The sequence below is a fragment of the Camellia sinensis genome, chromosome 4, assembly GCF_055761805.1.
Source record: "Camellia sinensis isolate YWXY chromosome 4, ASM5576180v1, whole genome shotgun sequence".
NCBI lineage: Eukaryota > Viridiplantae > Streptophyta > Magnoliopsida > Ericales > Theaceae > Camellia > Camellia sinensis.
The window spans coordinates 158,114,119-158,129,841 of NC_138964.1; positions in this window are offsets into that span (position 1 = coordinate 158,114,119).

Consider the following 15,723-nt stretch of genomic DNA (forward strand, 5'->3'; position numbering starts at 1 on the left):
TTTGGAGCTACGCTCGTGAGTATAGCTCGAGCTTTGCCTAATCTGCGTAGAAGAGACGCTTTTTGTGGGTCGTGAAAATAGTTAGAGTTTATCCCTAATTATTAAAAAAAAACGGACTCAAATTTGTCTTAGTATCAATTCAATTAAAGCTCATATAAAATTGCCTCAAATTGTATACAAATCAAGTTTAAACATATTAAAATTTATAAATTTTTTAATTCACACTTCAATAATTTGCTATATAATTTGAGCCGGCTCATTTAAAGCCCTACTCACGCCACCCTCATTCAGACAATGCTAGGTTATGATATTGGTAGCCAAGTTACAATAAATAAATGAAAAAAGAGCTAGTCTTTGAAGCTTAAAGTAGCTCTAGGGTTTGAGAGCCCTAGAGGAAGCATATGAGCAAATCATCACCATGAACCAAAATTCCATATTGAAATGGAAAATTTAAAAATAGAACTCTAAAGGAAGATGTGCCTAGATCAATGTTCCTAAAGATTACATGCCTAGTAATCTAGTCTACTTGGTGGTAATTGATTTGGTTATGATGGTTTGATCATCATATTCCCTTGTTTGGATGCTTCTCAACATTATTTTTATCAAAAGCAACCATAAGGAACCATGAATTCTACTTACCACTCATGAAAGCATCATTGCAATTAAACCAGATTAGTTTAGTTGATCACCACTGTATATTCCTATTTAGTCTAGATCAATGAATTTATTAGAGATAAAAACTGTTCATTTCTTTTTTATTATGAGATTATTTGTTATTTTGAGTTGTTTGTTGGGCTTCTACTTGTATATTGAGAATATTTGATGTAGTTTATAAAGACTACTCATAGTTTTTCTGTATTTTGGAAGTTAGTATCAAAATGTTTGATTTGTTTGACTATGGCTTAAAAACTACCTTATTGGTCACAAAAACACGTTTTGCTAGAAAAAAAAAAAAAGCTTTAACCTTTTTTGCCAAAACTCATTTCCCACATAAAAATTCACTTTAAAAAGTTTTTTTTTTTTTTTTTTAAAAAAAAAAGCTAGAAAAACTAAAAAATTTCCAAATAAACTAGCTTTTTCAGTATTAATTTTTTTAATAAATTCATTTTTTTAGCTAACTCCAAAAATGATACTTTTAACTTTTACTTTTTGATTATTAACTTTTTGAGCTTAAAAAATAATACCAAACAGTCACATTATTAGATTATATAATTATCCAGTTTAACAAAATTCTTTTCATATTTACAATTATAAAATAAATTTTTTTTATATATATTAAAAAAAAAAAAAAAAAAGCATCATTGGTGCAACAAAGATTTTGTTCCTCCCTGCAACAAAGAAATCAATTCATGATTTGGGAGCCCTTTTTTGAGTGATATCAACATAGATAGAGCATATGGCATTGGCATCTTTAGTGCATGAACTAATAATACAGAGAGATTAATAATAAAAATTGATTTGTTGTGTGGAATGTTTAATATTTCCAGCTTGAAAAATTATATCCAAATATGCGATTCAAGATTGACCAAGATATATAATATAATTCAATTTCATGACTTTATTCTCCAAAAAAACCACAACCTCTATATATAGAACTCATTGATAATAATATATTATTGTTGAAATATAATATTTGAGAGCTTCAAAAAAAAAATGTGTAGGTTGTTAGGAAAAATAAATGATTTCTCACAAGTAAATCAGTCAATGAGAATAAAAATTAATGCGGAAAAATTAAACCAACAGCAACACAAGAATTTTTACGCAATTTCCTCAATGTGAGATACGTCTACGGTTTCAAAATTTGATTCTACTATCAACTAAAAAATTTCTAAACGATTACAAACGAAACACAAATGGTCTTACAAATCACCCTAGATGAATTCCAAATAATCAAGAGGAAAAATCTCACCAAATAGATGAATAAAAATTTTCAAAATTAAATTATAAAATATCTAAGATAACGAACCAAATCAACTTTAAAATAAAGCCGAAACAAAAGCACAAAGCATTAGATTTGACTAAACCAATAACAAGCAGCAGCACTATGTTTATTCACCAATTCCAAACCCACCGAATTGATCATCAACTATTCTATAGCAGCGCACTCTATACTTGGGGAAAAACAAATATATATGAAACAAAGACCATATATATTGTTGAACCATGGCTTTTTATCAAAACCTTAAGAGCATATTTGATTATGTGGATTAGAGTATAGGATTGGAATTATTAATCTGTGGGCCTAATTATTCTATGTTTGTTTTAACATTTTGGTTTAGGATTATTAATCTAATGAATAATTAATCCAACAAATTTGTAGGATTATTAGTAATGAGATAGGGATAGGATTATTAATCCAATGGATATTAATCCAATTGGATAGTGAATACCACACTAATTTAATAGGATTATTAATACTTCACTATTAATCTTGTGAATCAAACATGACCTAATTGTTACCAAACATATTATTAAATATTCATTGGGTCTTCAAAAGTTAGGTATAATATATTATAAATATATTATAATCAACACCAAAATAAATTAAATATTTTAATAAATCATTTGAGTCCCATTCTCCAATAAGGAGGAGGTATACCCAACAAAAATTATGACAAGCATGATTCTCAATAGTTTTTTAAGAAATATCTTTAAATTATGCTAGAATTTCATAAATGACTCAAAACACAACCTGTCTCCTATTTTTTCTTCAAGAGTTTCATCTCCATTTTCAAACCAAACTACAACCAAATTATTTTGTCTTAAAAAAATAAATGAGTTTTGAAATAAACTACCAAGAAAATTTTTGGTATTTCATCATATTTGTTTTAAGAAAATGAATGGTTTATGTTTAAAATCACACTTTAAAAATAAATGTAACAAAATTATGTGACTACAATTATACAAAAAAATAAAATAAATCATACTAAATATAGGACATACTTTTTGTGCTTGCAGTTTATTTGTTGAAGGAACACATATATTGTGAAGTTTAGTACAGTGCATTTCATAAACCAATCTTCGACACTTTCGCATGATTTTAGCCCTTAAATTTAATTTGTAAATCTTGCAAATTTACCCATTATTTTCCCTTTTTTTAAATAAGTTAAAAGATTATTAGTTTTAATAAATAATGAGACATTGAAGGAAACTAAAGTTTGTAAATCAAAATTATTTTGATGGTAAGAAATTGAAATCACTATATAGTATATTTATAATTGGTCAATAGTTTTTTCGGTCATTTTACTCAATTTGTTCACAATCTACCACATTATAGTCCAATGATTCTTTAAATTTCAAATCGACCAAATTGTAATTGAAGGATTGTTTTAATTTCAAATAAAGAAAGGCAAATTTGAGTCTCTTTACCCGTCATTTCTCCCCCTAGTCTTTCTTCTCTCTTCTCTCTTCTCTCCATGTCATGAATCAATAGCGGTGATACTTTCAACCACCGTTAAAACCAAAATAAATGATAACGCAATACGTGAGTTTTGAAATCTAAATTTATTAGATTATTATCCAACGACAAGTAGGTCCTCAAACCTAATTTGTTAACCTATACATTTCACTTTTAGGGTCCTTAGCTTTATAGTTAGGTCCATTTCATTATTTATGATATTTAAGGTCTAATTAATCATGAGAATAATATATGATTGATCATCATAGTCTTTATTAAAAAAAATTGAAATTTTGAAATGACATATTTCTATTTCTTGTCTCTCCCAAAATTTAGATAAATAAAGCGATGACTAAATTCATTGTATATACCAAAACTATGTCGTTAATCTCAGCTATGAAACCGATAGAGAACGATTCTTTTTTTTCAACTTGTTAAATATTATTATGGTATTGGTAAATTTTTAACTGTGATAATTTATTAAGATGGTTCCATTCTAGGGAATGGATAAGATGTTAATTCAAAATAGAAGTCATGCTAATGAAACCATTTCAACCCCTCTCCTTTTTATTTGGTTTATTAGAATGAGATAGAATACCGTGATTCTATTTGTAACAGATTTGTTATTATGTTTTTAGTCTAACCAAAAATGAAAATAAATATATGTTGATTTTATTGCGGTACTAGGAAAATTCTAATATACACCCCTTGAAAATGATATACCATATGCACCCTTAGTTATGTAATTTTTTTTCTTTAATTGTGACTAATTTTCTTCTCTAGTGACCTCGAGGGGTTAGCCTAGTGGGCAAAACTTGGGACTAGGGTTGTGCTCCCTCTAGGTCTTAGGTTCAATATAGGGGCCCCCACAAGTGGGCGGTGGAATTTGTCTTCCGAAATTAGTTGAAGTGCATGTAAGCTTATCCGAAAACCCAATTATCAATGTGTGTGTGTGTGTGTGTGCACGCGCGCACGCACGTGCGAGTAAGCTGACCCGGACCCTCGATTATCAAAAATATATATATTTCTTCTTTAGTTATGTCATTATTTTAGTTATGACTCATGAGTTCTTTAGTTATATCTCATATTGTGTTTAATTATGATTTTTTTTTTCTTTTTTAGTTATGACTTAAAAAATTTGAAATTATGTAATTTTCTTTCTTAGTTATTAGGCGTATACCCTTTCTTAGTCATAAGGTGTATACCTTTCAAAGGATATGTACCATAGTGTTTTCGGATATGCCTATCTATTCCATGGTAGAATATGTCTGTTGGCCTCCCTCTTGTTTGCCAATTTTTTTTTTTTTTCTCATCTATGAAAAAAAATGGGTAGGTATAAATAATTCTATTTCTCTTTCATTTTCTGTTTTTGTGAAAAATTCAAAATCTAAACATAACCTATCCTAAATTGTTGTATTTTCCTTCAATTCCATCATAGCATAACAAATAGACCATAGGAATGTCTTATTGCTTGACTAATTACAAATTATCACCTACCTTGCGATTCACAATTTATTATTTTAGCAAAATATTCATGATTCAATTTACAATTTGACAACAATTGATAAATCATTACTCACTTTGTTAAAAAATGATTAACCTATATAAAATGGAAACCATAAATGATTGGCATTTACATAGCACATAAAATGAAATTCCAAGGAAAAAATGCTCTTTATCTATGTAGATTGGATCTAGTATAAATTATTTCAAACAATTACAAGTGGCTACAACTGTACCTTGTACAACTAGGAAGAGAAGGAAGAAAGTGTTACAAACTTAGAGTTGGTTTGGAATGTTCTAAATAAATATAATTTTTGACTTTTTATAAAAAGATTTGTGGAAAAGTAGAGAGAAGATGTTGATTAATGTAATTCAAATAAGTGCACTTATGCAACAAGTGCACTTATGTAGTTTAACCCAAACAAGACTTAGACTTTAAAATTTTGGAAGGAATCAATGACGGTATGCTATTTGTCTTCCTCCTTCTCCCAACTCCTTTTAAGATTTGTCTTTTTTTAAGTTAATAAGCTATACTCAAAAAATTACTAATCAACTCGATAAAATATATAAATTATAAAATATCAAACTTCTTGAATTTTACTTATACTCGACTTGTCAAAAACTTGTTCTACATTGAGTCTTTATATAAGTAAAATCATAAATTTATTAAAATTTTAAACTAAATTTAACAAAAAAAAATAAAATCTATTCGGATCCACTCGACTCTTTTGTAAATAAGAATGTTGGGACGTGGGGTTGAGCATAGGATAGTTTGGGGATTTGAAATGCAATCCCACATTAGTGGGAAATTCTATTTCCATATACCCTTTTATCTCTGTACACATCATATCTCAGTTTACATACTTAATGAATTTGAAAAAAAAAATGTTTTACATAGTACACAACCCTTCATACTAGAACTACCCTCTTCTTCATCCTTCCACCACTAACCCTAATATCTAACCTAACTAGTCATTGTCGCCACTTCCACCATAACCGCCGCCGTAGCCCGTCCCAAAATACTACGACACACTGTTTCCAAACTTTCTATTACCTATACAACTAGAGAGTTTACACTTGTATTGCACCCTAATTGATATAATTTATTCTGAAAGACCAAACCGCTACATGCAGTTGAAAAGAAAAACTACAAACTTGACATACCTAAGTCATCTCTCTGAATAAGCTTTTTAAATGGCTTCTAACCATTGATTGCACTTGTTCCTTTTTTACATTAAAGTGGCTCACCTCTTTATATCTATATGGGGATATGCTATTGTAGACGCGCCCTCGGGCCTCACTACAATTCGGACTCAATTTGTGTTACGGTCCTGTATCTAATCTCGCAGAGTGCAATGCAAGACCGATGACTCGTCAAAGAGTCCAAATCCGGCAAATCGTTTTGGAAAACAGATTTTTTAGAAAGAAGTGTCAAACATGGACTGCTTTGCCAGATACAGAGTTGCCACCTAAATATTTATTTTGGGGGAATTTAGGAAACCCTGACTCGTTGCCTAAGGCCACGTGTCCGTCATCACCAAAGTTACCTCGGCCCGGGAACTTGGGTACGATTGGGGAAGGTCACTTCGTGAGCACCCCCGCTCGCCCGATCAAAGATCAGCCTCTACTAACCATGATATCGAGTTTTGAAAACATTATGCGTTCTTATTCCGGTTATTAGCCTTGATTTACTATGTGATGCGCACAGCATACAAATATAGACCGGATCGCCTAAATTGGAACAAAACATCTCATGTTTGTTTTGAAAACGGTTTGTTACTCGCAAGTAGGCTAAAATGTGGATTTGCCACCCTCAGTTGGGCTTAGAAAATATGATTTTGCCACTATCTAGTGGGCTTAAAACTCACAGTCAATGCATTATTCCAATTCAGATAATCTAACCTTCACTCACAGGCATTCAGGCAATTATGTCACATAAGCAGTTAGCCTCATGGCAAGCATGCTCTCATGGCAGTCACTCACACACATGCAAGGATGCTAAAGCATAAAACTTACCGAGTACTCCAAGTCAAAACAAAAGCTATATTAGAAATCCATGCATGATCCTAACTATACAGAAATGCCTAATGCAACACATGCAAAATGCAACTAAGATAGGCTCGGCTATTCTAAAGATGGCATGTAAAATGCTACAACTAACAAGTATTCAACTCGGAATCGAAATACAAATGCAGTTAGCATGATGCGTCGAGCCCGGTGCATGCAAAACAGATGAATGAATGCAAACATGCTATCATGCTGTATGTTAATTGAAACATGCCTTAATCTAACCATCATAAGCTGGTAAATAAAAGGGAGAAAGACGTGGGGTTGGAAGACATACATCACACGCACGCACACTTATTACAGTTGTACCCTCGCTCGGAGGGTCCGAATAAATAATATACAGTCCGAATAAATAGTACAGGCCGAATAAATACAAAATCCTAATTAATTGACAGATTAATCTAGGAAAGCAGGTAAATTAGCACGCAAATCCATGGACCGCCTCAGCTCTGTTCCAAATGATGAATGATGCATGCTTGAGTTGCCTTGCGCAGAAATCCATTACGATGCCCCAGTTTGCCTCTGTTTGCAATTGTTCTTGGAATATTGCACAACGCTCCAAAAGGCCGCTGATTTCTGATTTACTGCAACAGAGAGCAACAAAGGGGCATGGCAAAGTATTTTCACATATGTATGCATGACTACTCTTTAGAGAGTATAGTCCTCGATCCTCGTGCCACCAATCACGCATATCGATGCATGATGGCCGAGGAGTCGAATTGCACGACTCAATATGAAATGAATGCACATGAAAACACAACAAGACCTAAACTCTATCATGGGTAATCTGGAGTGTCGGCGACAGGGAATTGAGACACGTTCCGTCACTCGGAGTACGAAACGTACCTCGTTTTCCGTGCTTAGACTAACTCCTATCCCAAACACGATGCAAATGAGATGGCATACACAATGCGATTAACATACGACCTAACATAGCAATGCTATGAAATGGCATACACAATGCTCGATGTGACATGGCATGCACGATGCTCTAACATGCAATCTAGCATATGCAATGCTATGGACCGAAATGACATACACAATGCACGATGGACTTACACCAACATGAATGGACCTCAGCCACACTCACATCAGTGGCCATGAGATGGAAAAGAGACAACCGAAATGCGTGCACACGTGCACGCATACCAAGGACTGAACCTAAGGCATAAAATGCCACTCTACCAAAGCATGGCAAGGGATGAAAGATGGCATACAAACATGTAATTTCCAGCACTGAAACATGATGCTAAATGGTCTCAAAACATGGAAATATGCACCCGATGCATGAAATAAGCCCTGAAACTCAAAGCTAGGCACATGTATTGAATTATAACTATGCAAAGCAAGCATTATTTGGCCATGAAGTACAAAGACAGAGCCAAGGTAGTCCCAAAACATGCATATTTCTAGTTTAAAGCATGGCCAAAGGTGCTAACATGATGGACTAAAATAGCATGCAAATTTGGCTAGCAAACATGGTTTACATGGCATGTATATGAAGCGTATGAGAACTCATCAAACCAGCCAAAAACAGTGAATAAAACATGACAAAATATACCCAAATAATCACTGAAATGCAACCAACATGTGCGAAAATGATGAGCTCCTTTGAAAGGGCATGCAAGGGGTTACTCAACACATATATGATGGACACTTAACATAGCAAAACCAACTCTGGAAATCAAATATGACAGCCCTAAAACTCACCAAAAATGACCTGAAATTGATCAATAAAGCATACAGTGAAAGGTCCTCTTGAAACGCCTTGAGGAGGGTTGTTCCACACATGCATGAGGGACATAAAATATGGCCAAAAGGGCCTTGGACAGAGCTAAGGCAGACCTCAAAACCCTTAGAATGAGGCCTGGAACATGACTTCAAAGCATGCAAAAATGGGTCCCTTTGGAAGGCCAACAAGATCACCAAACAAGACAATGAGAGAGGGGGTCACTCCCCTCTGATTTTGGCTCTCAAAACATGCATCTAAGCCACTGAAAATCCACTGGATTTCAGTGGCTAAGAGGCCAAACCATGGCCAATGCAAGTGCTCTAATGCATAGCCCTAATCATGAAGAGATGAAGCATGCATAGGGGGAAGATGACCCCAAAAAGAAAAGAGACCTTAACCAAACTTGAAGAGGAGATTAAAACAAGATCTTTTTCAATTTATGACAAATCTCGAAAATGTTCACAAGTAAGGCTAAAATATGATGCAAAAAAAGCCCTAAAAGAGAGATAGAGGGTAAGGGAAGTAGATGACCTCAAACAGCAAAGTTCCCTTAAACAAAGTTAAAGAGGAGCTCAAAATAAGACACTTTACAGTTTAGGTCGAGGCCCAGAAATGCTTGCAAATGGGGCTAAGTAATGAAGCAAAATAAGGCTAGAAAATGGGAAATGAAGACTTACCCTTGTAGAGCCGACCTCCAGCAGCTTCTGGACTAAGTTGGTGAGCTTTCAACCTCTGTAAATGACCTCCAAGGTGCTTGAATGAATGAGGGAGGTGGTAAGCTAAGAGGTGTATGGTAAAATGGCCAAGAATATGAGTGTTTTGAGGCTTGAAGTATAGAGATAGAGGGTTGTATGTATATTTCCAGCCAAAAGCTTCTAACCCTTGAAAATGGAGGTGAAGGGTTGATTATATAGAGGGAGGAGGCTATGGCTTCTTGGAGAAGCCAAGAGAAAGGCTCAAAGCTTCTAAAGGAAGCTTGACCAAAGGGGTCAAGCTTCTTGAAGAAGCTAAACCAAAAGGGTCAAGCTTCCTCAAGAAACTTGACCAAAAGGGCCAATTCCTCTTTGAAGCCAAGCAAAGGGGTGAAAACCAACTTAAAAAGGGCCAAAATAAGGACAAAACCCTCGGACAGTGGGTCAAGTGTAAAACAGCTGGCACAGCTGGAACACACTCGGAGAGACAAAACTGGCCGACCAGTTCAAAAGGGTCAGGGTGGTCGGCCGACCACCTTCCCTGGTCGGCCTACCAGGGGTCAAAAAGTTCAAGCAAAATTGCTGGTCGGCCTACCCAGAAAGGTGGCCTCCCAGATGAGTAGAACACAGCCCTGTGGTGAAAAACAAGAAAATGTGACCCAAGAGAGAGAAAAACCAGCTTTTTAGAGGGATTCAAAAGGGTCAAGAGGAATTACTGGTCAGCCTACCCATATTGGTGGCCTCCCAGATGAGCACAACACAATGGTGGTGTGAAAAACCAGAAATTGTGGCTCAAGAGTAAGAAAAACCAACTTTCTGCAAGAAAAATCGGCTGGAGGAGAGAGAAAAAGGAGAAAGCTGGTTTTTCAGGGGAAAAGGTGGCCTCCCACCATACCACCACCTTCTTAACCATGAAAATAGGGCCCCTACCAAAAATGGGCCAAGACGGATGCAAAACGGAGGTTTGGGGGCCAAAACGTGCGGCCTGAAGCCCCGAAAACTGACTATTAGGCACCGGAGGTGGCGTTCGACCACGAAGTTGGTCTCTCGGGCCACAGTGTCCCTCAAAAGGGAGGAAACAAGGTGTGTGCCAAAAACCAGAGCAAACGGAAGTGGTTAAGCAGTCCCGAACCGAGGCACACGGCCGACGACTCTGAAAAATCGGAAATCGGGCTCTAAACGGGAAAAATGGCCTACGATCACGAAACGTAGCCTACGGCCACTGAGAGATGGTCTACGATACCTCTCCATCCCTTCGGGAAGAGAAAACGGAGGAAACGGGACCTGGTTCACAAACCGAGGCAAAGTACAAAAGAGTCCGGAGGCAAGGCTCGCAACCGAGACTCTGAAACCTCAGAACGAGCACAATATGCAACATCACCGAGCGCTCATTCGGTGACGTCTGAGTCTTAAGGTCGGTCAAAAATGGGGTGTCTACAGCTATCATCAACAATGCTTGATCTGCTACCACACGGATGGAGTTGTTGCTTGTAACCCAATCTTGAATTCATACCCCTACTAAGGCAGTCAAGGGAGGAGGCCGGTGGTGGTGCGTCAACAGGTTAGGCTTAGAAATTTTTGGGTGGCTTGGAAATTAGGGTTTTGGATGTGGAAGATAAAAGGATATTTTGGTATTTTATTTTACAATAAAAATGTAATTAAATTTTTTTTTCATTAAGTGTGTAAAGTAAGAGAACTTTGTGTGTGGAAATAGAATTTCCTCTCTTAGTAATAGCTAGTACCAAATAGTCCCATTACTGGATAATAATTTAACCATATTTATAATTACTCTCTTAATATATGTTTAAAAACAACCCATTGGTGCAAGAAGTATTTTGTTCCTGACTGCAGCAGAGTAATCAATTCAAGCTTTGGGGCCCTTTTTTGAGTGATATGAAACATAGAGCCTATGGCATTGGCATCTCCAGTGCATGAACTAATAATATTACATAGAGATTAATAAAATTTTATTTGTTGGGTGGAATGTTTCATAATTCCTTACAAAATTGTATTAAAATAAGCAATTCAAGATTGACCAAGATATATAGATTTCAATTTCATGACTTTATTCTTCAAACAAACACAACTAATATATAGAAATTGTGGGTATTGATTTTTAACTTCACAACTAAATAGATCTTTCTATCAAGATTTAGGGAACTCGACTGAAGAGCACACAAGAGAATAGATTGAGCCAACACCTACGTACAAGAGAATAAGAAATACCACAGTGGCTCGTCCACCCGGAAGCACTCCGACGATCAAGTCAGTCCAACTCAAATCAAGATCTCACAATTAATCACTTACTTTAGACCCACGGAGTGCCTTACTTTTATAGTCAAGCAGTGCCCTCGTCCCTTAGAAGTATCACCCCATAAGACTCAATCATAACACTTTATCTCAGATTCTCACATAAGAATGATGGAAGATTTTGTGATAGACCCCTCACTGTCTAACTTATCTTTCAAAATGATAAGAATTATATAAGTACTTTCAAAACCTCCTAATATTTTAGAACTTGTTTCTTTTATTATATTACTCTCATATCTATCAGCTCTTCTATTAAGCTATCTTCACAGTATATTTTAGAGTAAAATTTTACTCTGAATCAGAGTAAAGTTTACTATGATTTAAGGTAAAATTTTATATTTTTAAGCAAATCAACATATTTTTAACCAGAGAAAAACTTTAGAGTAAAATTTTACTTTGAATCATAGTAAACTTTACTCTCTGAATCAAAGTAAAGTTTACTATGATTCAAAGTAAAATTTTATATCGTTAAGCAAATCAACATATTTTTAACTAGAGTAAAATTTTACTTTGAATCATAGTAAACTTTACTCTAATTCAGAGTAAAATTTTATTTTGAATCATAGTAAATTTTACTCTGATTCAGGGTAAAATTTTACTCTAAAAGTAAAATTGTACTATCATTATATAATTCAAATATGCAACGAATTGATAGTAAAATTTTATTGTTAGTAGGAGTCCAAAAATAAATAACAGAAGTACACAATTACAGAGTAAAAATTTACTATCATTGTATAAAATGATAATAAAAAACAGAACAGATGACACCAAAGTAAAAGTTTACTCTCATTTTATCAAACAAAAATAGAGCATATACCAGAGTAAAATTTTACTCTCATTTTATCAAACAAAAACAGAGCACAAACCAGAGTAAAATTTTACTCTCATTCTGTCAAACAAAAACTAAAGCACACATCTGATTGAACTCGGCAAATCAAAAAAAAAAAAAACTAATCAACATAAGTCGAAGATCAAATAACAACATCAAACCAAAGGTGGGGGTCTAGTCATCAATCTAGATCTTAGGCAAAATTTTGAGCTACAAGGTCGACTTTAAATCAAAACTTAAAATCGAGTTCGTAATGGTGAAATCACACCAAATTCGAAATGCCACAAACCAGATCTGAGATGTTATTAGTCAAATCCAGAGATGAGATATTATAAGTTGAATCAACCTTACCCAAGCCTCTTAATCATAGATCGCAAACTCAAATTAGGTCTCCTCTCAGATCACAAATTGAACTGAGGACTGAAGGAAGAGGGAGAGCCTTTGTTAGAATTTCAATCCAGTAAACAAGTGAATGGAGTATGGTAGAGGTGCATGAAGCCTTTGGTTTCTTCAATTCTAGGGTTTCCAGAAGAGAAATGGAAGGTTTGACTGACATTGGATGTGAAGGAGGAGGTGGCGCCGGGAATCATGGCGGTTGGTGGCCGGAATATATTGGCGGATAGTGCTCCGGCGACTGAGGTGGCCTTTGATATGGCTATGAAGAGAAGCTGTGTTTAGAAGGGGAGGCGAGACGAAGAATATGGGAAGAGAGTGGGTGGAGAAGGTGGGAAGATTTAGTTAAGAGTATAATAGTCTGATAAAATATTTAAATAATAAATTTTGTCCTTTATACAAGACTTCATAATTTTGAGAAGGTTTAGAAAGTATATATAATTTTTTTCCTAATCTTTTTAACAATGAAAGGAAGGTAAAGGGGGTTTATAACCAAATTTTTCAAGAATGATCCTACTTAAGAGCCTCATCTTTATCCAAACAGAAAACCTCAACTTATCTAGGACTCTTGTCCTCTATTCAACAATCACATATTCTGATATTAATGCACCATATCTCGACAATATCATAACAACCTCGGTAACATGGCTCATCCACGAGACACCTCGTATGATCACCTCGGCCACATGGGGCAGCCTAAAAATATATCCCCACATAAACTTATCATAATAACAATATATTATTGTTGAAATACAATATTTGAGAGTAAAAAAAATAATGAAAAAAAGTGTAGAAATTATTAGAAGCATTTTTCTTAAGAATTTTTACAATATTTTTCCGTAGTTTTTTTGAAAAATTTCTTCAAATTATGCTAGAATTTCATAAACGTCTCAAACATGTCTTAGTTTTCATTTTTTTTATTTTATTTTATTTCAAGAGCTTCATCTCCACTTTAAAATGAAACTACCGAGAAATTTCTTCAAATTATGCTAGAATTTCATAAACGTCTCAAACATGTCTTAGTTTTCATTTTTTTTATTTTATTTTATTTCAAGAGCTTCATCTCCACTTTAAAATGAAACTACCACCAAATTATTTTATCTTGAAAAAATTGGACGGTTTCGAATAAACTATTTGTCCTAAGAAAATGAATAGTTTATCTTTAAAATTATATTTGTTATTTATTTTTTAAATAAATATGATAAAATTATATTAAATATAGGGCATGCTTTTTGTGTTTATATTTGAAGGAACACATATATTGTGAGTACAGTCAATTTCACAAACCAATCTTTAACACTTTCACATGATTTTAGCCCTTAAATTATTTATTTGTAAATCTCACAAATATACGATTATTTTTTGGGCACTGAGTCTATAAATTCAATTTTGAATTTTCTTTCTCTAAAAGTCTATACTCTAAAACACTTTGTCCATGAGGACAAGTTTCTGCAAAATGACCAAACTATCCCTTCATTTCCTTGTTTCTCTAAGGTGTTTTATATCTTGTTTTTCTCTCAAATCTCTCTCATTCTTCTTAGAGACCTCACATTTCTTTCTCTCTCTAGCTTATTTTTTAGATCACTACTTGTTTAGTTACTTTGAAATTATCAGTGTTTCTCCAAGTCATGAATTTCTCAATTAATTTTTGTGAATTTTTTAGATCACTGGTTGTTTGGTTGTTGTGAAATCATCAGAGATGAACGTTTAGAGATGGAGGTACGAGAAGAGAGTGAAGAAAAGATGTGTAGCTTTGCAAACTTTTGTTTTGCAATTGGAGAAGTGAAACAAAGAGGAGTGGTAGTCATCGCCATCGTTGCAATTGCAGAGCTCTGTGTGTTGCCTTTTATGGTTGTCACTTTTGTGAACTTGAGTTACTATTCAAGTATATTTATTTACACTAAAGGATTATAGAAATGCACAGATCTCTCCCTATCTAAATGCAAGTATAATTCTTATTCGAAGTATTCTGAAATGCACAGATCTCTCCCTATCTAAAAACATAAGCACATTGCTGTATCAAAATATGAAAAATTTGTACAGATAAAATTTGGATAGAACATTTGTACAGATAAGATAAATTTTGAATAGATAAAATTTGAACAAATAAAGCAGATAAGAGGGAAAAATTAAATAGATAGTTAAAAAATTTGAACAGATAGATAGATATAAATTTGAACAGATAAAAAATAATTTGAACAGATATAAATTTAAACAAATAGTCAAAAAAAAGTCAATAGATAAAAAAATAAATAAATAAATAAAAAATCAACAGATAAATTAATGGATAAAATTGAAAACAAAATGCCTTCCAAAACTAATAAAAAGACTTCTCACCAAACTATTTTACAAAGGTGGACAAAAAAAAATATCCACTTGACCTAATACTTTATACCTTCTTTAGATTGGATTTTTGAACAATTTTCCCTTATCTTTTATTAAATTTGTAATTATTTTTTACTAAATTTTTATTTTTAACAAGCTATAAGATTATTAATGAGACATTGAAGGAACCTAAATTTGTGAATCAAAATTATTTTGATCATAAAAAAGTGAAATTGTTGCATCATATTTTTATAATCGATCAACTATTTCTGCAATCATTTTATTCAATTTGTTCACAATCGACTACATATCAGTCAAATGTTTCTTTCAAGTTCAAATCGACTACATTGTAGTCATATGATTCTTTCAAATTCGAAATATACATTGATCTCTCCCCGTCATGAATCACAAGCAATGACACCTTCAACGATTGTTACAACCAAGCTAAATGCTAAATGATAGCTCATAACCAAAC